The sequence below is a fragment of the Peromyscus maniculatus genome, chromosome 13, assembly GCF_049852395.1.
Source record: "Peromyscus maniculatus bairdii isolate BWxNUB_F1_BW_parent chromosome 13, HU_Pman_BW_mat_3.1, whole genome shotgun sequence".
Classification (NCBI taxonomy): Eukaryota; Metazoa; Chordata; class Mammalia; order Rodentia; family Cricetidae; genus Peromyscus; species Peromyscus maniculatus.
Genome location: NC_134864.1, coordinates 10,218,630 through 10,243,157, shown reverse-complemented (window position 1 = coordinate 10,243,157; position 24,528 = coordinate 10,218,630). Strand labels below are relative to the sequence as shown.

At 47.6% G+C, this 24,528-nt stretch overlaps 1 protein-coding gene across 17 annotated transcripts in view; it reads left to right on the top strand.

Moving 5' to 3' along the window:
* Hdac4 (histone deacetylase 4) overlaps positions 1-24,528 on the top strand; it is a 262,371-nt gene that overhangs the window by 44,210 nt on the left and 193,633 nt on the right. The window contains exon 1 of one of the 17 annotated variants that reach the window (XM_076549622.1): positions 7,978-20,510. The exons of the other annotated variants lie outside the window; for them this stretch is intronic. The gene's annotated coding sequence lies outside the window, so the exon portion shown is untranslated. Of the gene's footprint in view, positions 1-7,977; positions 20,511-24,528 lie in introns of those variants that run through there. 17 annotated transcript variants of the gene reach the window in all.

Sequence of the window (24,528 nt, the reverse complement as noted above, 5' to 3'; positions counted from 1 at the left end):
TGGAATGAAGAGGAAACATTTGATTTCCTTGCTTGCCAGGTTTGGACCATATTTTATTGACTCTCTGGAGTCCTGATCCCTTCCTGTTAGTATTGCTAAAAATTGTCTTTTCTGTGATTGGAGCTTCCCTGGGTGAGCCAGTGGCATAGGAGTCCCCGTGTCTGTGAGGGCTTAGTGCTGGTGTGAGCTTCCCGTGTAGCCTTCCCAGACTGAAGGGGAAACGGCAGAATCTCAGGTGTAGCCTGATGGTGATAGACACATCCCCAGAGATTGCTGTTCCTGCCACACACCCTGGCTGCTGCTGTCCTGACATCCAGCTGTTCTGGAAAGCCAATGTTCTAGGCCTGACTTGTTTGTGTGATGAGATAGCCCTTCAAGCCATGATCATCCCAGCAGCCCTAACCAGTGGAACCACACGGAAGTATCAGATCCTGGAAGAGGTGTATCCAGACATACCTGCCAGCCTCTCCCATCTGCTGAGGGGATTAAAAAAACCAAGAAGCATTTAGGGAAAGGTGGGAGTCCCAAGGTCACTGCAGTAGACTTAGGGACACACCTTAGAAAAATATCAGAACTTAAATTTGTTCTATTTTATGTAGTAAACATAGAACATTTGGTCAAGTGCCACTTTTAGACTTAAAATAGCTACTGTGAATAAATGTGAATCTAGTATGTTGGCTTATATCAGTGAGTCCTGGGCAGGGATCAGTCTGAACCACGCTGTGGTCTACTAAGAATCTGGGCTCCAGAGATGAAGTGCATTAGCAGATATTCTTCCATGAGTGCTTGTTCACCCACCGCAGGCATCTCAGCATTTAGTGCTTGCTTTGTCCCTTTATGGTTGCATGTGGATGTCGGGTTGCCTGTCTAACAGGTCTTCCTTGGTGGGAGCTGAGTTTTTGGTAAACACGAGACCTAAGTGTTCCCGTGTGGGAGCTTTCTCTTGACCGATTCTAGCTTCCAGACAGGCGTGAGGCTTCAGTGGGAGCTCAGGAAAGGCGAACACCTGGGCCTGCTCTGCAGACAGAGAAGTGACCACAGTGTCCCTGCTCCATTGGGCCCACCCCCTGCTTGGGCACCACCCTTTACTTTTCCTATCTCAGATGAGTTTTTAAGTTTATTAAAATGGAGTCATACGGCATTTACTCTTTTCTGTCTGGGTCCTTTCAGTAGTGTGTTTGCAAGGTAGATATGGGAGCTGGTCCATTTCCACGGGTGTATAATGTTTCACTGAACGGACTAACCCAAGGTGCTCTTTCATTTGGTGCTCATGTTTGCATGGTTTTCACTTGGAGTTCTTCTGTGTGATGCCACCATAGCTTGTGTGTAGCCGATGATCTGTGTAAGATTGCCTGTGACAGCGTGCTCTGACCTGTGCTGCATGAGCATGTTGTCTGTCTCACATGCAGCCTTCAGTATTCTGTACAGTCTTCTCATCTTTACTGTTATGGCTGAATTAACTAAAGATTGCTGATCACTTTCATTCGGCTTGGATAACCAGCCGTATGTGGGTGGTGGGGAAGTTGCCTCTACAGTTCCTGGATGGAAATTCAGGAAAGCAATTTGTCTTTGTTTTTCTTACTGATTTGTAGCAGCTTTTTTGTTTAGATTGGGTGGATATGTGTCTTTTTGTTGGTTATTCCTACTGCTGTTTTCTGTCAATCCTATGGGTTGCCTTTTTTTCTTTTAGTGTTTTTATTTAACAGATGCTTTTAATTTTAATATAACACATTATTTCACTTGATTTATTTGTGCCTGTCTAAAGAACCTGAAGATGCTCCGTTTAATTTTTAGTAGAAATGTCACCACTTTACCAGTCATAATTTGGTTTGGATTTTTAAAGTTTGGCATGAAGTGGGGATTAGCCACTTTAAATTTTAGTATTTGATTAATGCAGTGACTTACTGAAGGGTTAATGCTTTCTCCTTCACTGTGCGATGCCAGTCAAGTCTCTAAGTGAATGGGTTTGGTTCTAGACTGTTCTAACCCATTGCTCTACTTGCCTGTGCCAACAGAGCCATCTTAGTCAGTTATGGTTTTTTAACTAGTCATCCAAGGTTGTAAATTTTCTTTAGCTGTCTAAAGTCCTTTTCAGTTACCTACTGCAATCTCTGTATTAGAATTTTGTTGATTTGCATATGGAATATCTTTTATTGCCAATTTTTCAACCCATGAGTGTGGTATATGTTTCTGTCTATTTAGGTCTTTAATACCCATTTTGTAATCTCATAGTTGAGGTTTTATTTCTTTTTGTTAGATTTCTCTATGTTTTTTGCTGTTTTGTTTCCTAGTTCACCTTTTTTGCTCATGTTTAGAAATACAGTTTGTGTTTGTATAGTTACCTTGTCACCTGGCCCATCACATAACTTGCTTTCTACACTAGTTTCTCTAGAGATTATCTCAGCAAAGTCCACACTGTCTGGATGATGACTGTCCTGTGGGCTGAGTCTTAGCCTGTCTTCTTCCTCTGCTGTCTGACTTCCAGGCAGAGAAGGAAAACTCCCAGAATGTCATCACCAGGGTGGCATTGCTGCAGCTTTTGTGTAAGTGCTCTACCAAGATAAGGGTGTTCTCACCTGTCATTAGTGTGCTGAGAATTAGAAACATCAGAGTGTGTCAAGACCTTGGGTGTGAACCACATGAACCACAGATACTCACTCTCTCAGTCTGTAAAGTTAAAACTTTCATTTGGTTTGGCTTAATATATTAGACTTTTATGCATCAATTAATAATAGATTTCTTTCCTTTTATTTGACTAATATGACAAATTTTCTCAATTGACTTTCTTTCTTTCTTTTGTTTTTGTTTTTGTTTTTTTTTGAGACAGGGTTTCTCTCTAGCCCTGGTTGTCCTGTAACTAGCTTTGTAGACCAGGCTGGCCTCAAACTCACAGAGATCCACCTGCCTCTGCCTCCCTGCTGGGATTAAAGGTATGTGCTTTTTAAAATGTTAATCTAGCTTTACAATTCTATAACTATAGTTATAATATACACATAGTCCCCCAATTTCTTTTCTTTTCTCTCCTCCTCATCCTCTTTTTCTTCTTCTCTTCTCTCCATCTCCGTCTCTCTGTGTCTCTGTCTGTCTATCTCTGTCATTCATTCATTCATTCATTCATTCATTTTTGACAGGGTTTCTCTGTGTAGCTCTGGCTGTCCTAGAACTCATTCTGTAGACCAAGCTGGCCTTGACTCAGATCCACCAGCCTCTGCCTCCCAAGTGCTAGGACTAAAAGGCATGTGTCACCACAAACACCCAACTTTATTTCTTCTTTTCAATTTTGATATTAAGCTAACACTGGCCCCTTACAGTGTGGTGGAGTTGTGCTCTTTCTTATTTCTATTATTGGCAAAGATTTTTGGTAGAGTCAGACAGCTCTGTTGTGATTGTAGATGGGAGGCAATCTCCTTTTAGTCCTGTCAGGTTTTGTTCTTGTTTGTGTTGAGGCTGTTTTAAGCCCATGTAAATTGGTGTTAGAATAACCATCTTTGCTTAAATATGGGATGTCTCTTTTTCTCCTGAGTTGCTTCCTAGGGTGTAAAGTCCTGGTTCTGGGAGAGCCAGGCCATGCTGGTTGGATCCTCATCCTTTATGTGTGGCTTGGAAGCTAGCAGCTGCCCAAGAGGCTGATGGTTCAAAGTGCTCTTCCTCTTTCCTGCTCTTCTTGCTACCCTCTCACATTGGCACCCCACAGCTCTTGTCAGTCCCTCCTTTGAAAAGCCTGCAGACACATCTGTAACAGTTTACATTTTCTCCTTACCACCCTTGTCCTTGACTGGAGGATGGCAGGGTATAACTCAGTGCTGTAAGTCCAGAGTGGAAGTCAGGTCTTACCTGCCAGGGTCAGTTAGCCTGTTTTCTGTCTAATGACAGAGGTATGTTGTTGGCCACTCTGCAGGGGCCCCTGTCCTGCACTGTCCAGACAGCTCTGTTCTCTCTGTTCCATTGTGTTTACAGCTTAGCTGGTTTTTATGTTGCAGTGAAATGAAGTGAGCTGAATTCTATCAGTAGCCTTGAGTCACTCCAGTGACTCTTTTATTCATATCTTTTATGGGGTGATTTGGGTTGCATCTTGTAAGTGGTGTGAAGCCTCCCCGCCTGCCTTCCTTCCTTCCTTCCCATCTGTGCATCCAACCCCTTAGCATGAGTGAAGAGTCCATTCAGGAGTTAGCATTAGCTTGAGAAATAGTTTGGGAAGGAGGAGATATGTGGGCATCAGAGAGTGTAGAGGGCCAGGGACAGAGTAGTTGCTGGACAGTGGGAGAGGGACTCAGATCCTTTGTCTTATGGAGCCAGGGGCTGTGTGATAAAGACCTTAGTTCTTTATCTTAGAATTTCCCCTATTCTCATACACTGATTGGCTGGCAGATGGATGGTTTTGGGGCTACCACCCTTGGAATAGAGTACAAAATGGCTTGTTTTGTTTTAGATACAGGAATGCTAGATGTAGTTAGTCATGCATTTGGTGTAACATGTTGTGTGTCATTAACCATGCAGTTGAGGTGATGTGATGGTACATAGTCATGCATTTGGTGTAACGTGCTGTCATTAACCATGCATTTGATGTGACATGTTGTACATAGTTAGCCATGTGTTTGATGTGACGTGGCTGTGTGTAGTGAACTATGCCTTTGATATGACACAGCTATGCATAGTTAGCCATGCATTTGATGTGATGTGGCTGTATGTAGTTAAGCATACATTTGATGTGACATGGCTGTGCATGGTTAGCCATGTGTTTGATGTGACGTGGTTGTATGTAGTTGACCATGCATTTGATGACACACAGCATCTGGGTGTGTGCAAAGAGGGTTGCAGGAAAAGCATGGCTTGCCCATACATCCTACCCTGGGAGGAGGCTGCTGCTCCTGCAGAGACTACATCCCTCACATTCCAACTTTTTCCTTTTAAGGTTGTCTCCTGTTTTGTAAACTTTAAAACCCAGTTCTTGAGAAAGGGATTATAGCAATAGATTACAAGATCAGAGGCTTCCAGTCATTTCCATAGACACCCCCAACCATGGAGTGTGCACACTGGTGGGGCTCTGCAGACGCCATCCGAGGGGGGCCCCTGGGAGAAGATTGGCCCTGGGGCAGGCCACTGGATACTGTGGCCACCCGCAGCAGGGCCAGGCATTGTGGCAGGACCTCCCCAGCCTGTGCCTGTGCCTGATTTACCAGCCCCGAGCTGCTTGGAAGCCTTGGGTGTGCTGCTCCCAGAGGAGGAGTGGCTCCGCTTACACTTTCAGCCTCAGGCCGGGCAGCCCTGGCCAAGTGGTTTCTTAAAAAGAATTCTTCCTCCCCTGATTAATTTCTGGCATGCGGTGCTTGGGAGCTCTTGCGTCAGTAAATCGTCATGAGCCCTCAGTCGTCTGGATCAGACATAAACACCAGGCCCAGCTCTACCACTGCTGACACCCTGCCAGGCCTGCCTGCCCTCAAAGCCTCAGGATGGGCAGCTACAGAGACGGCAGGAACGGTTGCTGCTCAGAGCCCCAGTGCAGAGGCTGCCTAGCTCAGCACCACATGCTGTGCTCGTGGGTCAGGCTACTGCGCTCAGTTGTAGCTTATTTATGGAACCGTGTGCTGTCTCTCCCCTGACATCCCAGACACATCCATTGGGTGTTTACTCTTTGGGAACAGTTACTGCCTTCCATTGGCATTCTGTTTGGGTTTGGAAAGGTCCCTCCCTGTGTGAGATTCACTCAGTGGTTTTAGCATTAAGGGAGCCTAGAGAGTAACTTTGTTCCCTGCTGTGTGGACAGACCTTGCTGCTGAAGTCAAGAATTCAGTGAACTCACTGTAGGACCTTCTCACCAGCAGGTGAGACCCTCTCTCTTCTTGTCTCATCTCTCCCCTCTGTCTAAGACACCTTTTGTAGACATTTCTCTTTCATCCTCGAATGCACACTCGGTCAAAGCATGATCAAATGTCCTGCCACAGCTCCTTCTGATTCCTGGAAAACGACTTGTAACCGATGGCCTGCTGGCAGTGCGAGACTCAGACATCAGGGCTTCTAGGTATCTTTGGGGAACACGTGTGGCTCTAGCCTCTGTAATCCAGGTGCTCCAGATGCTAAGGGGCATACTCCGGACATACTTGATGGCTGAGTCAGGCCATCCTGTGTTTGAGGCAGATGCCCTCAGAAGCCGAGAGGCATAGTTCCAGTGCAGTGCTGAGGCCTTGATGCCCAGGTCCCCTGGACAGAGCATAATTTCAGGGTCTTTGTTTTCTACTCACTTTCTTCTATCTCTACTTCCCTGCCACAATTTAAGGAAGATTTATGAATGAAATCTAGGGTGTCGGTAGTACTAACATACATGATACCAAAAGAACAAAGTGCCCCTTGGTGGACTCCAGGGCTCTGCCAGAATGGAGCTAGAGCTCAGTGTTTCCCATACCACCTAAGCTATATGCAGGTGGGCGTGGCCACTTCTCCCCCTGGTCCCTGGGTAAGGGAGGGTGCTTACAAGGCTCAGCTTATTTGTTAATGTCACTTGCTACCTAAGCCTTATGCCTCTCTGTGGGAAGATACTGCTTCTGCTGCAGACTGTGTTGAGACTCCATGGCTAGGCCAAGTTATCAGATGCAGTTGAGAGGACAGAGCCAAGCCCTAGGTCCCTGTGGCTTCCGGGGCTGGGGGGTAGGGTGGGGTTCTGCAGTCTCTGGTTTTGAAACATATGTTCAGTAAAGGCCGTTAACCTCAGTCATCATAGGCTAAGCTTTTCCTGGAAATATGTATGTGGGTACCATTGCAGGTGATGCGGTCTCACTGGTTCTCTTTCTCTCCTCTATCTTACAGGACCCGGGAAAGTCTTGGGTCTGTGTGCTTCTGTTAGGAATGAGAGCAGAATGTCCTCTGTGGACAGAGTATTCATGGGAACTGCTCCAATGCCTCTGTGTGCTGTCTGGGGTCTTAAGATGGCATGCAAGTGGACCTCTTGAGCCACAGAAGCAGTAGCTATTTGCTTGTTGGGATGCCTTCAGTAAAGGCCCTGAACTTCTCCCTACTTAGCTTCACTGTTCTTAACAACACAAGGCACCTATCTATGGTGGGTCCCCATTGCCTGGGGTCTTGTATTTAGTGTGTCTTGAAAACTTATCTATCAGCTACAACCTTTGCCTGGGTGTGGCAGCACATGCCTGTAATCTCTCCTTTCAGGGGCAAAGGCAGGAGTTCCGGCCTAGGCTGGGCTATGTTGTGAAGCACTTATTCTTTACATTGGTGTTAATTCTGATCTTTTCCAACTTGCATGTGGGTTTCTTGGTTCATCCTTTGTCTGTTATTTATTGTCTCAATAGAGGCAGTATCAACATTCCCACTGACCACCTTTAAGTGTGTTTCAGTGATGACATAAGTACTTGTGCATGGTTGGTTATGCACCAGTTTTCAGACACTGACCTTTCCAAGTAGAAACTGTTCCTTGCAGTACCAGTTGTACATTTCCTTCTCAGTGGCCACCATGCTACTTTCTGTTGGGATCAACTCCTAGGTACCTCAGGTAAGTGGGATTATGTAGCGTCTGTTCTCTGCCAGGCTTATGTCGTGTAGCATAGTGTTTCAGGAACCATCTGTACAACACCTGACAGAATCTCATTCCTTTCCCAAGCTGAATAATGTTTCCTTCTGTATGATTCACACCTTGTCTATCCATTCTGCTGATGTAGCTTGATCGGTTTCCAGGTTTTGGCTGCTGTGAACATTGGTGGACTTGTATTAGTTTGAGTCCCCTTTGGGGCAGACCTGGAAGATCATGATCATGCCATGTGTAATTGTTGAGGAACCAGAATTTTCACAGTGCTGTATGGTATACACATATACATATACACACACACACACGCACACGCACACGCACACGCACACACACACACAGACATATAATCTATCTGTCTGTCTGTCTGCCTGCCTATCTATCTATCATCTATCTATCTATCTATCTATCTATCTATCTATCTATCTATCTATCTATCTATCTATCATCTATCCTATACTATCTATCAAATCAGCAATGCCCAGTGGGTACACTTTTTTGGACATCCCCTAACTTTTGATGTCTTGCTACTGTTACAGTTGGCATTTCACTGTGGTTTTCATTTGCATTTGCTAATAAGCAGGACTACTGAGCACCTCCCCATATGCTTACTGGCTGTTCATGTGTCTTTGGGTAGATGTCTGTCTAGGTTTGGCTGTTAGCTGATTGTGGAATTGCAGAAGTCCTTGGTGTGTTTGCTCTATGGCTTGCCCAGGCTCCTCCCACTCAGTGCTGTCTTTGTGTTCTCTAGTGTCTGCTTTTGAGGCAGTTCAGTTCTTGTTTCCTTTTGTCGACTGACTTTGGGGTCATGTCTGAGAAGTTGCTGCCAGGTCCAGGGTACAAAGATCTCCTGTTTTCACTGATGAGTTTTATGGTTTTAGTTTCTGTGTTTAGACCTTTAAATTTAGGTTAATTTTTGGCTACTATGTGAGGTGGAGATCTGCCTTCAGTGCTCTGTTTTGGGTGGTGTTGCTTGCTTCTAAGCGGTTATGTGATCGGGAAGTGCCTGGTCTTAGAGAAAGTTTTCTTTGGAAGCAGTAGCTGTTCCAGTACGTTCCCTTTCCAGATCGGCATAGCTGTTACTCTCTCTAGGCCAGGGTGTTGTGGCCTCACTTACAACTTTTCCTTTCCTGACCCCATCCCCGCCGCCCTGGTCCTTTATCAGCATGTTGTTGTCAGATCTTCTTGTGTTGTGTCTCCCGCCCTGAAGAATGGGGTGTTTGAGAGGGGCTGACGAGGCAGCTGTAGGAGGCGGGCAGGCGTTACACAGCGTGCAGACTGTGAGCTGGTGAACCCCATAAGTGGTGCTTCCGTGCTGCTCTCTCAGCCTGCTGCCGAGGCCCCCCGGGATCTGCCCGTGGACCCTGAGTGCACTGCTGTGGCAGGTCGGCTGCTGGTGGGGAGGAGGCAGTGCACACCGGGGCCTTGGCCTTGCTCCGGTCCTGCTCAGCCGACTAGTGGTAGCAAGCATATTCTCTGCAGGGAGCAGGGTTACTTGTTTTACCTAGATGAGCTTAAATACCGCTGTTCTTACCTTCAACCAAAAATGTTTGAAGAACCAGACTGCCACTTTTCTCTCGTGTTTAAGTTTCTTTTCAAACCTTCCTGTTCGGAATGCTGTACCTTGTGGGTGTGTTTTTCTACTTGAAAATCATGGAGGTGTTCATTTGGACAGAGTGAGCGTTCTCACCCGATGCCCCAAGCGTTTGTGTTTTCTTCGCCTAACTGTGCCTAGACTGGGCCTCTGCCTACCCAGTTTGAGTTTCAAGTTCAGGATTACTTGAGCATTTTCTTTGAAAAACTTCTCAAATGCTCAAAATTTCTGTTCCTGGGCAACATACTTGTCAGTTGTGAGCCAGTGCTGCTCACGGTTATGTCCTTCTTAAGTTTGAAGAGTCCTGCCAGCCACATTGAGACTTCCTGAGTGTCTCAGTGTTGTGGCCCTATGCAGGTGTACTTTCTGTGGTCTGGATTTCAAGTGAAGCTATAAAGATATGTTTTGTTTTGAATTTTCACAGTTGAATTAAAATTACAGGTTTTTAAAAGCGTATATGTTGTCTTTGAATTTTGTGACACCTCTTTATGCCCAAATAGTATGTATGGACCTAGCTTTGTGTGGCTACCATCCTGTTCCTTCTCCCGTGGCACATGCTGGGTGAATCCACAGGGTACTGCTTTTAGGTAGTTTCTGATTCTGGCTGGACCTTCTTTTCCTTGAAATCTGGGTGGGGTGGGGTGACCTGGAATCTGCTATCCTCTCCCATGGTTCCCCTGTGGAAGGGGCAGGCTTCTCAGGCACAGTGCTTGTGCTGTTGGCCTGGGCAGCCATGCTTGGGTGGTGCTTTACCACAGACAGAACTACTCTCAGGAGCTGCCAGCATCGCCTTTTGATTTCGCATGAAAGTTTTTTGGTTTTTGTTTTTTTAAACAAATAGAAAAATGGTTCTCTCCCCAAAAATGAAATGTATCAAGTGTAGTATCAACTTAAAATCTGTCAATGCTTAAAGGTATGCAGTGGAAAGAAACTGCTGCTGCTCACTTGGCCCCGCTGACTGTGACCCAGTTCTGAGAAAATGGCAGATTATACTTGGTGTGGGTCCCCTGGCCTCCTGCCCTCATCCCCACCTGCCCTGTCTCTGTGCCCTCCTCACATTTGCATCTAACAAACATGATGGAACAGTGGTCTTTACAAATCCCCTCTAAATGGGAGTTTAACTTTTCTATAGCATACAGCACCTCAGTGAACATTCTTAGACACATAGCTTTTTACTTGTGGCTAATTGTTCGTATTAGTGTTTTTGGATACAAGTTCAGAAAAATAGGATCGCTGAGACAGGGGATGTGGATTTTAATAATATTGCTCCCTAAGATGTCTGTGGCATGTGTTCCCTCTGGCTGTGTGCGATGTCTTCATTTGTTCCTTGCTCCTTTATTGAATCACACAGGGGCCACGCTCACAGGAATGCCCAGCTGCTTCAACCAGATGTGGGGAGCTCATCAGTCCACTGCAGTGTGAGTCTCAAGGTGCTGGTGTTTAGAGTCTCGGGGCATCAGTATCTTGTCTGGTTCCCATTCCATACCACCACCTTTCCCAACAACATAAATCCTTCACTGAGTGTTTCCCACACATCAGGGTACCCCAAGAACTGGGGGCAGTGATTAGTCTGGCTTCACTTACGTGCTATGAGGAGGTCAGAGATCAGAAGAAGGAGTAATGGTAATGTGGCTGGCATGCCTGACATGCTGGGTGCCCTCCTACAAGTGGACAGATTGGACTTCTCTGACAGTTTAGGGGCAAGTGCTGTGGACCCTGGGTTTGCCCACTTTGTGGATGAAAAAACAGGTATCAAGAAAGGGATGTGAGCAGTTTGAGGCAGTTAGGTACCAGGCTGCAGGCTTCCATCTGAAGGTTCATGGATGAGAAGGGCAGGAACTGTGATACTGTCTTCTGCTGGGAAGCCTCAAGAGCTTTGGCCAAGGGCCTCCTGACTTTAAGTTTTCAGATCTCTCGGTAACTGTGTATGAGTTCACTCTGAGGAACACAGTGGGACTGCAAGCAGTACCATTGCTGGTCAGTGGAGTTCAAGCAGGGCATGGACTATGTGGAGCTGACTGAGGGGAGACTGTGAGGAATAATGGAACCCAGTAGACCTCAGGTCAGGTAGCATGAAGGAAAGAGAAACTTGGTGTAGACAGCATGTGGCTGATGTGCTCATGTGTCCATTGGGTGGGATGAACCACCAGACCTTGAAGGGTGGGCTTGCATCTGCAGAAGCAAGGCAGGGCTGTGTAGATTGTTCCTTTCCTGGGGTGATGAGTAGCAGGTGCCTGGGGGATGGAGCCCCAGCAGGGTGGCCCTGACACCCAGCCTAAGGGCTCTGTCGGACACGAGCTGCAGTTATAGAAGTGGCTGATCGTTTATATATGCAGTGTCCTGAGTTTGATCCATTGATCTTTGAGACAGGATCTGGCTCTGCAGCTCATACTGATCTTGAACTTGGGGTCTGCCTGCCTCACTTAGCCTCTGAGTGCTGGGATTGCAGATATGTTCCACCACCGTGCCAGGGCTTACGTTATTTATTATAAATTGTTATGGCTTATGTAAATCAATTCTAATTGCAAAAGAATGAATTTGTTATGCTTTTGTTTTCATGTAATAGTTTTGTCAAATTGCCAAAGGTCAACTTCCGGGATGACAGTGGACTAGCAGGAGTGACAGACTGCTGCTTCCCAGCCCAAGCAGTCAGAGCAGGTGCTCACAGAGGACCAACAGCAGTGCTGTGCAGAGTGCTCAACAGTAGAGCAGACGGGAAGGCGGGGAGCACTGTGTCAGGAGCACTGTGGAGTGGCTTTTAGTAGAGAGAGATCACAGTGAGTGCCCGCAGAACACTGCGCTGTTCTTAGAGAAGGAGTCCAGGCTTCCTGCAGTGGTGCCTGTGGGTCAGGGTGGGGACATGGGGTCAGAGGGATGTGGCACCAGGCTCAGCCTGCTGACTTGTGTCAGTGTACACCAGCTGGTTTCTGGAGGGAGAAAACGAAAGGCCCTGGGAAGAGATGCTGAGGGGACGGCCAGTAAAACATTTCCTGTTTGAAAGTTGAAAACTCACTGCCCGAGCCAGAGGTCTGCACACTCATATGTTCATCCAGAGCCTGTAAGTCAAAACCAGCAGTGGGACTTCCCTCCCAACACAGCTGAGGAACCATGCTGGTCACTGTCAGGATGCATATCTTTGGCTTCACAGCACTGGGAGGGATGCAGCCATGGACTTTTCTGAAAGAGTTCCTTGCTGCCTGTGCATGGTCTGTGTTCTTCCACGTTTTCTGTTTGGACTTTACTTAACATCACCTCTTAGCAGACACACGTGTTGTCTAGCTTTATGAGGCTCAAATACCCTGATTTTAGAACCTGCCCAGGAGAACAATAAAACATGATAAACATGTTTAACTTGTAGTTCTTATGAGTGATAGGTTTGGGCCATCTGCAGGCGGGGGTGAACCTTTTTCATGGTGTTTCAGTTACACATTTCTAAACTTAATGTAGGTGGAATTATAGTGTATGCTTTGTAGCTTGCGGGACTTTTGGATGAAACTCGATGAGGCTCAGTCTTACATGCAGGATCTGTAGTCAGAGTCCCTTGTCTTTTGGTGACTGTCTAAGTATCCCAACACATTCCTTGTCCTCCAGTGGTGTGCTGTGTCTTTGCAGACCTGTCTGCCAGCATATGTGCTGTTGTGAGCCTTCTCTATGTTTCCTGGTACAGATGTGGGTGGTGTGTGGTGGAAAGTAAGCATTGCTGGACCCTAAGGTGCGCTGGCTGCTCCAAGCAGCTCTGCTTCCACCTGCCAACCCTCCACCCCTGACGTGCCATGTTGGACTGGTCCTGCCAACTGTAGCCATCAGGCTGATGAAAGCATGCTCTCTGGGCTAGGCACCAGCGTCCTCTATCGGTGGCTTGTATCCTCTTGTCTGAAGGACCCATGTTTTCATAGATATTTGGCTGCAGGTCTGTAAGATGGATGGCCTGTGTGTGTCTTTCCCTTCATTGCTGAGCTAGTCCACTGGTTGCTTTCTTCAGGAGTATCTCCTGCTCTCTCCATGATCTCTCAGGGAGTATTCTTGTTTTAATGTTTCTATGTTTATTAATGTTATTGATAACTCTTTCTGCATTCTGGAGTCTTTGTTCTACTTCTTATATGTTTATTTTGTCCACATTCCATTCTCATTGGACCATATTTTCTTCAGTCTTATTTTCTTTTCAGGAGTGTCTCTGTCTGCTGTGTGTCTGAGAATGGTGTCTTTGACCTTCTGTATTGAGTGAAGTTCCTCTCTGTGTGGTGTCGCTGCTTGATAGGACGGATGTCCCTTGGCATATGTGGATCCAGTGCTCCCTGATCTTGATAGGACGGATGTCCCTTGGCATATGTGGATCCAGTGCTCCCTGGTCTTGGATAGGACGGATGTCCCTTGGGGCATATGTGGATCCAGTGCTCCCTGGTCTTGATAGGACGGATGTCCCTTGGCATATGTGGATCCAGTGCTCCCTGGTCTTGGATAGGACGGATGTCCCTTGGCATATGTGGATCCAGTGCTCCCTGGTCTTGGATAGGACGGATGTCCCTTGGGGCATATGTGGATCCAGTGCTCCCTGGTCTTGATAGGACGGATGTCCCTTGGCATATGTGGATCCAGTGCTCCCTGATCTCTTAGTCTTGTGCATTGTCACTCAGCATTTTATTTATTTTTTTTAAAACTCAATCTGAAGAGTAATGCATTTAGGAATTTGGGGAACATTTTAGCACTTTTCCTATCATGTATGTACTCTCTAAAACAAGAACAGCCTCCCATTACCCTACATCATGAGTAAAGTGGAAAGTTTACTGTGATCCAGGACTGTTCTCTGTAGTGCACATGTGTTCACATTTTGTGATTGTCTGGTAAGAATGGCTTTTATGTCAAAAGAAAACCCTCAGGTCCTGCCTAACATTTATGCATTATGCCCCACAGTCTTTTCTGAGCTGGAATAGTCTTAGTCGTCTTTTCTGATGCTTTGTGACAATAGCAGTATGGAAACAGACAGGATTGCCATTTAAAAAAAAATCCTTGCACTTGACTTGGTTCAGTTCCTCGTGATTTGCTTCAGGTATGCCTTTTGGGCTAGTAGACTGCAGAGGTGTGTCCTAGTGCCCCAAGTTCCCTGGCTTCAACCTGGACATGAGACGGAGGTGGTGGTGCCAGTTGAGAAGCTGCACTGAGAAGCTGCTGTTTCCCATGCTGCTGTTAGTACACACCTGGAGATACTGGGGGACTGCAGGCGCCCTGGCACTCCCTAGCCTCCGATCTGAGGCTTCTGAACTCTCCCAAGACTCCTGCCTGACCCTGCTGTTGTTATAAAGACATCTCAACAAAGTGCTTAGCACCCAAAAATTCACGATATATTGATTCATTTGTTCAACTTTAGAATACTAAACAACAACAACAACAACAACAAAAAATACCCATATCTCTGTTAAAAGAAAAAAACAAAACAAAACAAAAACAAACCCCAGTGACCAGAACTGGGCATGCATGGACAGCACAGGACCAAACGCTGTGTCTGAGGTGCTTCAGAGAGTTTCATCTTCTGTAGAAAACATGGTATGGTCCATTTGGGTATATTTCATTTCAGCTTTTTCCATCTTAGCTGTTGTGATTTGTTGATCATTCTTTGTGAGTGTGGAGGTGAACGTTCTGTGTGGCAGTTAGATTTGGAGAAGCTGGCTTGCTCACCCTTACCTTGCTGTTGCTTGTAGGACAAGGCAGGAGTACACACCGCCCCTCGCCTCTACATTGTGCAGGAGTGTCCATAGGCATCTTCACTAACTCCTGACTTCTGCTGGAACCTGGACGCCTCCTTGTTTGAAGCTCTTAGCAGTTGAATCTATGACCAGGCACCCCTGTGAATGGGATGTGGCAGTGTGCCCCACTGGAACTTTACTCAGGGAGCAGCCGTCCATGTGATGTTACAAGAGTTGTGCGTTCTGAGTTACTGTAGGGAAGTGATTTCTGTAGGAAGATGAATAGACCCCTAATTTTGGTATAGTTTCCTGCATAGAGCGGACTGTTTCATAGTCCCCCTGTCTGGGTCTAGTGTGGTAGCCGCTTCTGCATGCTGTGCCCACAGAGCTTCTCTTCTCATTTGCCGTCTGCATAGATCAAGAACGTCTTTTCCTTTCCAAAGGCTGTTCTCCTCTTGGGATGTTGGACTCAGTTCCCACACTTTGCCAGAGTTCTTCATATGAGGACTGTGACCGCTAGCTACATATTTACCCCACATGACCACTCTTTACTGTTGCTTTTGACACTTTATTATGTTCCTTTGCCACGGAAGCCTCCCCCAGAGTCACACTCCCTGTTCCTTTCTTGCACCTGTACTGGGATCTCCAGTGGGAAGCCAACCTCTGCGAAGCCAGCAGGGACTCCTTCTTGTCCCTTCTGCTGTGGGGTTTGTGTGTGCGTCATACCCTGGCTGTTTGAAGGTTTACCCTTGGGTGTGGTGGTGTTTGGGTCTAATTTTATCTTCACCCAGATCACCCTTCAGTTGTCCCAGTGCTGTTTATTTAGAAGTCCCTGTTTATACCAATGACTGCAATGCCACCTTTACCCTGTACTGGACTCTGTCCTTTCACCTGCCTCTATCTGGTCATTGTGCCAGCACCATGCTGCCTTGGGTGTAGTTCTCGTCTCCATGCTTCTCGGCTCTCTCAGCACTCAGGTACTTGAAGTGTACATTGCTGTCCTGAATCATTCTGCTTTCTGGAACACTGGTGATGGTGTGGCTCTTTCTCTGCCCTCTCCTCTACCCCCAACTCCTGCCATACCTGTTGGAAGATTTGTTTTTAATTAGGTGCATGTGTTTCTGTGTGTGAGCCTGTACATAGCTGAGTGCAGGAGACCATGGAGTTCAGAAGAGCCATTGGACCCCCTAAAGCTGGAGGAATGGGTAGTTAGTTGCAAGCCCCCTGATATGGGTGCTGGGGACCAAGTTCCAGTTTTCTGCGTTATCTTTCCAGCCTCTCCCCCGGCCTTCAAGTCCTGTGTCCTCGAGTCTTTCTGTAGTGTATTCTGAATTACTTCTGTAGGGCTTTTCAGTGGTCAGCAATTCTCTTTAGCTCTATCTACTTCATTATATAACTCATTCATTTAGTTTAAAGTTTCAAGGATTATAATTTATTTCTGTTTTACACGGCTCATTTTTAGCTCTGCCTAACAAATACTGATATTAGTAATGGTTATATAATGATTAGTACATATAATCTCATTTACTTCTTAATGTCCCTCCAGGAAAGATAGGCTGTCATATTCCCATTTGGCAGATGGGAAACTGAGGCATAGGGTGTTTAAGAGCTCTCCAGAGGCTGCACAGCTGTTAAGTAACAGGACTGTCCAGTGACCCTGCTGCTACTTTCCTGGCCCAGTGTCTCCCCATGACTTGCTCTTGTGACTTGTGTCCTTATAAATTTCTGTGGGCAATGTGTGTGTTGATGACACATTCCTCCAGAGAGAATCTGGCAGGTCTCTACTCAGTGGCTGAGCCCTGCTTAGCACACACCTCAGGGTGCCTGAGCCAGGGGTGTCTGTCAGCCCTCACCAGCTGTTGAGACTCTTCCCCAAGCACAGCAGGTGACCTGTGGCCCTCATTCCTCAGGGCACCTTCTTTCTGGATCTGCTCCCTTCTAGCCAGTGGCAGGCTCGTGCTCTGGCCTTCTCCTCAGATTTGCCTTGCTTTGAACTCTTTGAGGCAGTCTTTGCTGGCTGAGTAACTTTGCATGCAAGGTGGTCAGAAGCGGCCCCTGCCATGCTGCCAGGAACAGGGTTCCCTTTCAGGCTTGTTTTGGTCATTGTCCTCAGTTGACGATCTTGTGGAGCACTAGCTTTTTTTAGAAAGCTATAGATGTGACTGAGCTGAGAGCTGGACTCATTTGGGGGTTCAGAGGGGCTAAGGCCATGCTTGCTAATAGTGTGGAAAACTAAGTGATTCCCAGATGTCATTGCCCTGTTGGAAGTGTCCCATTGAAGGTCTGTAGGGACAGTCTCTACAACTTAGAGCATCAAATCTGGGTTTGGTTTTCCTTCAAGTCTTTGCTCCTTGGAGAAGAGCTGTTCTTTGGTTATAAGCACTTCTAGGGTCCTTAGCCCAGCCTCTCAGTTCTGAGATAGTAAGATCAGTTCCTGGTTATCTCAGGGATATCCCATGTAGTTCTTTGGTCAAGAACCTTTGTTATTTTCCATGTAGAGCACACTTAAAATATGGAAAGAGTCCAAGTAGAAGCCAGCTTGGTATAGAGACAAGGACAGAGGAGAGCTTCTTTATCTGGTCATCACTCCTCTCCAGGTTGCTGGAAGGCACTTAGGCAGAGATCAGAAGATAGTCTTGTATACAAGCTGCACCAGGCCACTGCCTCCAGCTTCTTTTTCCTGTGCATTTCCCTGCCCCCGGCAAGCACAATGGTGGCCTGCATATAGGCTAAAAGTGGGACTTGCAAGTGGATCTGGAGCTTGTGAGTGTGCCAGCTTCTCTAGTTGAAGAAGCCAAGAAGAAAGGGGATGTGCCTGGGTCACCACGCTTCTGCTGGTCCTGAGCCTGGGACCACTGTCCTGGACTCTGTAGAAATCTCTGGTTTACAGATTGTGTTTATCCATGGGTACAGAGTGCTGGTCACCCTCCTTTTTCTCTTCCTGCTGTGGTGAGTGCTGTACAGTTTGGACACAACAAATACCAACTTCCCCCTTGGGGCACAGCTCCTATTTCTAATTCAGCATCATTTTCATAAAGGCTGGTATGAAAGTTTTCATAAGTTGGACATACAAAGAAGAGTGGTTTATTTCTCCTACATCATAGAACAGATGGCGGACATGAGCAGTCCACTAGCATGTGTAGGAAAGTGCCAGAGTGGAACCCTTACCCTTCACTACACACCCCGTGAACAGCAAGCAAGCCTTGTGCTTGGGTGGAGGGAGGAAAGAACACATGTGAAGGTGCTTGTGAGCAGACCCCCTGGACACCATGGTGGGGACTCACGGTAAACCTGCTCTGGGAATTGCACTGGGTTGCACTGTCACTTCATGGTTGTGTGTGGGGACATCAGTGTTTCCTGCTGTGGAGGTGGCTTCCTTCTTCCTGGCCCTCATGAGCTCGAGTCCTGGCATTGAAACCCTGGCAGTGATGCTGAGGGCCTCTCTAAGAAGAGTGCTGTCTTTGCTCTGTCATGCTACTGGCCCTGGCATCCAGTACTTGCTCAGTGGTGCTGTTGTTCTGCCCCCTTAGGTGGGCATGGGCTATGTGGCCAATTTCAATGGTGGGGCTGTCACATGACACTGAGGCTCATTGGCTGTGGACTCGGGTTAAGAATTGTGATTTTCTTCCATTTCCTTAGCTTCTCCACAGGAGTCTAATGCCTGAGCTGACCCCAGAACTCCAGCTCTGGGAACAGCCCCTCTGTTATTTGGGGGCTAAACTAGGGGTCTGGGCGTCTAATTTGGGATGCAAGGAAGAAGAAATGAGAGGCAAGAGACAGACGGGCTGCTGTCTGTCACTTGTGGGACTGACCTTCCCACTCCATTGTTGAGGCATCCTCTTGAGGCTGATCATAATGTTCAGGCAGGTTCCTGGGTGCAGGGGATGGTAGACCTTCCACAGCTGACGACCTGCCCTCAGTGGGCAGGAGACCTTCCACAGCTGACGACTTGCCCTCAGTGGGCAGGGGAACATCCACAGCTGACGACCTGCCCTCAGTGGGCAGGAGACCTTCCACAGCTGACCTCCCTCAGTGGGCAGGGTTCACTTCTCATCTTTGAGGGCTTTCCCCTGTTGAGCCTGCCTCCAGGCTGGTGACTACATGGGAGCAAGGCCAGCACCAGTAGCCCACATGGTGGAAAGTTGGGGTGAAGTGCAGATGGTTGAGAGACCTGCTGCCTGCATTAGACTCTGGATGGCTCAGGTGTCAGCTTAACACATAGAAGGCATTTCTCAGCATACGTTTGTCGGAAGGAAGCTACTGCCTTCATTAATGGTGTAGCTTGTGTAAGTTAACTCATGGTTTGTTGTCTGAATGTCTCCTGGCCATGGTGTGGGGTGTGGCTAGTTTGAAATGCAGACAGTAGTAATTCAGGAATCATGGGCTGGGCATCGTCGGCCATGTGTTCTAGAAGTTAAGTTAGGCTCCTTCCTGCCTTGCCTACTCACTAGTGGTTCCCTGTTGTGTACTGTAGGAACTGGCATATGGTGAGGCATAGCTAGCTGTCCACAAGGACCCCAGTTGGGAAGCAAGAATGTAACCCAAATCCTCCTGAGCCTCCTGCTCGTGCTGTGCATGTGTGCATGTGTAGGTGTGTTTCAGGCCTGCTTGGTTGACCAGGGGCTCACTAACCAGCCAGCCTAGCTGAATTGGTGAGCCTGAGGCCAGTGGGAGACCCTATTCAAATAAGCAAGGAGAATGGCTCTTGAGGAGTGACGCCCAAAGCAGACTGTTGGCCTTGACACAGGCACGGATGAGCACGCACACCCACCGCATTTTTCTTCTGTCCCCTCCTCTGGCCAAAGCTGTTCACCTTGGGTTAGAGCGGTGGCTCTTGGGAACTCACCTGCGCCGAATGACCGTAGAAAAACTTGTGATCTCATGCTTGTTGCTGGGCCTGAAAACCTTCTTCAGCTACTTCCCCTCTCTGCTCCATGAGAGGTTAAAGAGAGCAGCTCCGAGGGACCCTTGCCTGCTATGGTGGCATGACAGCGTCCGTCCTTGTCTCACGTGTGCACTTGGGATGTTCTATCAGGAACTCCAAAGCCTCCGCAGATCAGCTGAGGAGGCCTGGGCCCGTTGGTACAGGGCAGACAAGGTGTGGAGAACCTTGGACGCTTGCCAGCAGGACTGTGCCTTTCGGTGGAGACTCACTTGGTAGAATCTTCTCCTGAGTCCCACACAGGTGGAGCAGGTAGCTGTTTCAGGAATTTTCTGTCTCTGATTCCACTGTGACCCCGCGTCACTGCCGACACCTTCCTGTACGCCTCGGAGGCAGAAGTCATTTTCCAGGTGCGGAAAAACTAAATGTAGGCCAGAGGTCATTCCACGTGAAGGTGAGGGGAGAGGAAGGAAGGGCATTGGTTCATTTAAGGGCTCTCTTGAGGAGGCTTGCTTTGCTTGCCCTGGAGACAGCCCAGGGTCCAGTTTGGGTGAGAATGCTTGTGGCCTGAGGTAAACAATGTCTCGGGCATTCTCTGTGAGTCTTGAGCGGAAACTTTTGTGGCACTCCTCATGTCATCTGCTTGTTATGTAATGTGACAACATGGATATGAAATAGAAACCAGATGTCAGGGCTGAGCAGTGGGATTCTAACCGGTGAGCCCGGGGCAGCAGTACTGGCGTTTCTCCTCCCGGTGTTAACTGCCCTTGGACAAACAGCTTTGGAGGGGCTTCTGGGATTGAACAGGAGCCTTATCTGTCGGTAAAGTATCTTTGAACTGCTATAGATTTGGAAGGGATTTTCTGAGTTTTGTTATATAATTGTTCAGTGGTGTTCCCAGTGACCAGTGCCTTGGAGCATTTAAACTCGTTCTGGGGACCACTGTGTGCCCTGCTGCCTCTGACCAGCCCATAGATAGCATGCTTCCGAAGGAGTTGGGTTTAGGAAGGAAGTGGGCATGCCGTTTGTTGGTGGGCTTGGTTGTGTGTCAGGGAGTGGAGAGCATTCGTACTGGGTGTCTGCTGTGCACATGCAGCCCTGTGAAGGTAAGCGAACTGTCGGGCTGCTCGCAGGGCTGTGGGGTCTTAGTCTGGTGGCCAGGCCCCGTACTCAGTGGGAAGATGGGACTGTCCAGCTTCCACTGACCTTGCTCTGCTGGAACTGGACTTGAGTCCACATCTTTACCCTTTTGAAATACCAGGTGCTCACTTACCTGGGTCGGAACAGTAGCTCTTCTCTTGCCATGAAGATGGCTGGCCCTGGACGAGGCTGTATTTTTACTAAATTGTTTCCTGAGGCCATGTTGAATTCCTATTAGGAAAATCTGTCACCAGAGGCTATACTAGTCAGCCCGGTGTGCTGCTCAGGGAGGTGGAAAGGGACCCTGGCTCTGCTGGCTCTGAAGGTTGCAGCCATCTTCTGAGGGATGCCAGGCCTTGCTATATGTGCTAATGCAGTTTCTCTGTACTCCTCAGACACACCTATCAGATGGTACCTGTATGAACCCTGTCTCACAGATGAGGAAAGTGAGGCTCAGACAGAAATGGCTTGCTCATGGCCTCACATTTGGCAGAGCCATAGGCTGGGCAGTCTTAGGCTTCTCCCAGGGTAGACGAGGATAGGTCATGGGGTGTTGGCTGCTGGGTGTTGTGTTCACTTTGCTGGTGAGCCTCAGAAGAAAAGAGCCAGAACAGACCTTTGACACTTGACGGGGTGTGATGCTTATCTGGGTGTCCTGTAGAGTCAGTGCAACTGTTCTCAGATCCATGCTGGCTGCTTCTAGCCAGTACCACTTATGGAAGGAAGATGCAGAACCCTTGAATATTAGTGCTCTGTTTTGCTCATATGAACTTGGACAAAGTATGTCCCGACATTGCAGATTGAGTGTGGTGTAGTGTCCAAAGGGTTCTAGTAGGTCCAGGGCGAGCATGGCAAACATAGGCTGGAGCATGAGAAGCATGGCTCTGCTTTTCCTACATTTCCCCTGCTTTGCTAAAAACCATTAGATTCTGTTCTGAAAGCTAGCCACTAAGGTCCATTCCCTTATTTGGCCACTTCTGCCTCCTGAGGCTGACTACCAAGATCCAGCTATCAAAGTATTGGAAGTCCAGCAATCAGAAGCTCCCTTTGGCTATCCTAATTAACATTTCCAATTAAAATTAACCAACTTATCCTGATGTGGGGTTCCCCCTTCCCCTTTATAAACTGCCATTTGCCTCTGGCCACACCTGTCTCCTCTCTATCCAGAGGCAGTCCTTTGTCCCTCTGGGGCAAATATCCCTCCCCGCCTCTCCCTTGTACTTTCTCCTTCTGCCTCACCCTCTGTCTCCTGTCTTTGTCTCTTATTCCCTGCCCTCTGTCCCTCTGGGGCAAATAAATCTCCTTTGTGCTGAGAACTTGGTCTTGGGGTATCTTTCAGTGGCTTGAGCAGAGAGTCTTCTGAACAAGTAGGGCTTCTTCCAGAATCCCTTTCCTGGCTGTGTCAGCTGCTCTCTGACTCTCAGAAAGTCAGTTACGATGATGTGAGTTGTTAGGTCTGGGCAGGTAAACACGGGAGGCAGCCGCCCTGCAGTATTTGGTCTCCCTCTGCCCTGTTCTTGTTTCAAAAGTAGCCTATGGCTCCAGGGGGCAGCTACACAGTTCTCACTTGTCAGAGGATGTCCATTGTTATTGGCAGGCAGATTTTAGTACTTCATGGTCTCAAGGAGTCTATATTGGCTGGGCCTCTGTGCTGCTTAAGGGCATTGAGCTGTCTCTATGTCAGGGTTTCTGGATCCTTCCTCAGCCCACAAAATAGAACATGTCGAGTCAGTGGGTAAGTGGGACTTGAGAAGACCATCTTGGCTGCTATGGCTTCTCCTGGATTCCCTGAATACTTAAGATTGGAGAATGAATGGGTTAAAGAGGACAGAGCTGTTTACCCTGGCCAGCAGCCTGCACCTCCTTCTTCTCCTGCTGCCGTAGGCTCAATAGACACATGTCCCCTTGTAGCTCTTCAGTCCCTGCTAGAAAGTTCTTTTGGTGAATTAACGTGGCTTGGTGTAAGTGGGAAATGAGATGGAAGTAAGATGGGCTAGAAGAGTGAGCTTTGTCCTCTGTCACCAGTAAGCCCAGTGGGCTTGAAGCCAGGGCCCTCTGTGCCAGAGGGCTTGTCAGGACCCGTTGGCCACATGGGGGCCCGACGTGGAACAGATGTCCTATGGCCTGGTGACATAGCATCTTTTCCAGTTTTTGGCTTATGTCACAGTTATGAGAATGGAGTTGGTTGGTCTGAATTCGGGAATAGGTTGGCTTGGTTTGGGACGAAGTATCTGTCATGTGTGTCTGTCATCTGGCACCAGATGATGACATCTCAACAAGTGAGGCCTGGCCACATGTCTTGAGGACTTTATGTCTCATCGGGAAGGTTGTGTCCCCAGTTGTGGTCCCTGACCTGCCAGGCCTGGCTTAGCCTCATGTGCCACCTCCTGGGCTGTTGAAGCCCCAGGATCACTGAAAAGTTGAACTTCTTTATCTTCCTAAGTTAACAAAGCTTGGGAAGTAATAGGGATCACATCTGTTAAGGAAAGTGGTTCCCCAGGGAAGAGCTGCCCCTCCCTTCTCCTCTGCCCTAACACAGACCTGCCATCAGTGTGTAGTAGAAAGACTGCCTGTGGAACTAGCTAGTCATCAAATGCTAGCTTACAAAAACACTTCTCATGTGCTAAGCTGAGCTATATAGGACATTGTGGTGATTTCTACTGTGGGGCATCACTGTGACATTCAATCATTTGCTGGAAAGGCTGTTTCCCTGTTTCCATTTATGACCAGTGAGGGCGAGGGAAGCCTTGTTCCCACTTATGTTAGGATGGGAGTAGGGAAGAGTATTTGGTGCAGGTGTAGGGGTGTGTGTGTGTGTGTGTGTGTGTGTGTGTGTGTGTAGTGTAATGTTTGTAGTGTACTATTTAAAGTACAAAATTCATTGCCTGCTGCTCACAGCTGGCTAGAAGTAAGTTCTTGTTTGAATTGAAACTAAGCTGTGCATCCATAATTTAAATATGATGAAAAAACCAAACTCAGCTCTTAGTCTTTCCCTAAACCTAGAAACTTCTAGCACTTGTTCTAACATTCTTTTGATGATAGTTCAGAATATTTCATTCATTCATTCATTCATTCATTCATTCATTCATTCATTCATTCATGAAAAGGTTTCTCTGTATAGCCTTGGCTGTCCTGGAACTTGCTCTGTAGACCAGGCTGGCCTCAAACTCATAGAGATCTGCCAGCCTCTCCTTCCCAAGTGCTGGGATTAAAGGCATGCGCCACTACTACCTTGCCTCAGAATATTTTATAATGTACAAAAATTTAGGAAAAGAAAATTAGAGGATCCATTTCTATGCTTAGCAAGGTGGCATTCATAAATAAAAGGGTAAAAGTAGGAACCATGTTGCCACCAGCATGTACTTTGTACACCCAGAGGACACAGATTCTCCAGTAAAGGAGGTCCCAAGTCACATAGTGCCCAAACCGGCCTAGTAAAGCTGTCAGGGCCAAAGGGGTAAGGAGAGCTCTATTCTCTTGTCCTGAATGAGAAGAAATGAGGACTGCTAAGCAAGCATCTAAGTTGCTGCTGCTATGTCTGCCACCCCAGCTCACAAGATCTACATACTACCAACAGGAGTAAGAACTGCTGAGATGGTGGTGGCAGTCTATAGGAAAGTACTCAGCCCACCTGCTTGCCCTGGGTGTAGCAAGTCTTTCTCTGTCCCACCAACCAGCTCCCAAATCACAACATGGAGAT